At 46.0% G+C, this 1119-nt stretch overlaps 1 non-coding gene across 1 annotated transcript; it reads right to left on the bottom strand.

The window, feature by feature from the left end:
* Positions 1–902: 902 nt before the first annotated feature.
* TRNAE-CUC lies at positions 903–975 on the bottom strand. The gene has a single exon. It is a non-coding gene; the product is annotated as a tRNA-Glu (tRNA).
* Between the last annotated feature and the right edge of the window lie 144 nt (positions 976–1119).

The raw sequence follows: 1119 nt of genomic DNA, 5'->3' as shown, positions 1-1119 counted from the left end.
TCTGTTTTACATCTAGTAATGTGTGTATGTTAATCCCAAACTCCTGCTTTATCTCAGTTTCCCAGTCTTGTGGTGATTTTAATACCTGGGCAACAAGGACATTGTGCTTCTTTGCCAGGTGACCTTAATTCTGCAAAGTGACGGTTTCAAGCAGATATTCTGGTCCGGGCAATGGCAGTTTCAAGGATTCCTTTGGCCTTTAAGAAATCTGTGGAAAGTAAAAACCAGTGTAAAATAATCCAAAGTGCCCTTCTTCTTTGGAGTGTATTTGTATTTTGAGGGGGTTTGGAGAAGCAGGAGATCTTTTCACTTGGAATTTTAGGGAAGGAGGATAGTTAAGAAGAAAATCTGAAGTAATGGTATAGACTAGGAAAAAGGAGGGGAGGTCTGTATGGCATGAACAAATAAGTGTTTTGTTTTTTAGACTGGCTGATCTGATGAGATTGTCCAGTCTGAGGTTCTGGCTTGCATGGAGCGGACACGCATGAGACCTGATGTTGTGCTGGGGACTGAGATGGTCAGTGACACACAGCCCCCGCTCCGAGGGAGGGTCTGATCTACTTGAGACAGGCACGTGAACAGCAGCCCCTTGTGGTCAGTGCGGTAGTAGCGGTAACTGTGTAGGAGGGCAGTTGAGTCTGGGCTATGAAGGTGGGTGGAAAAACTGGTGTAGGTTTTGAACAGTGACATCTAAGCTGAGTTTTAGATTAAAATAAGCCAGTAGTTAAAAGTTGGGAACTTTTCCTGTGCTGGGTGCTGATGCGTATATCTGACAAAAACTAACTTGCAGACTCTTCACAACAGCTCTTGAAGGTGGGTATTTTGTAAATTCTTTTTTTTTTTTTTATATTTACTTATTTATTTGGCCATGCGGGCTCTTAGGTGTGGCATGTGGGATCTAGTTCCCTGACCAGGGTTTGAACTTGGGCCCCCTACATTGAGAGTGCAGAATCCTAGCCACTGGACCACCAGGGAAGTCCTGGAGGTGGGTACTTTATCGCCATCTCACAGGTGGGCAAACTGAGGCACAAAGAGGTTGGCTAACTTGCTCGAGGGCCACAGAGCTAGGAAGCGGCAGAGCCAGGACTTGAACCGAGGCAGTCGGGCTCCAGAGCCTGG

The sequence above is a fragment of the Bison bison genome, unplaced genomic scaffold, assembly GCF_000754665.1.
Source record: "Bison bison bison isolate TAMUID 2011002044 unplaced genomic scaffold, Bison_UMD1.0 scf7180017864349, whole genome shotgun sequence".
In the NCBI taxonomy this organism is placed as follows: domain Eukaryota; kingdom Metazoa; phylum Chordata; class Mammalia; order Artiodactyla; family Bovidae; genus Bison; species Bison bison.
This window is presented reverse-complemented; position numbering and strand designations above follow the sequence as displayed.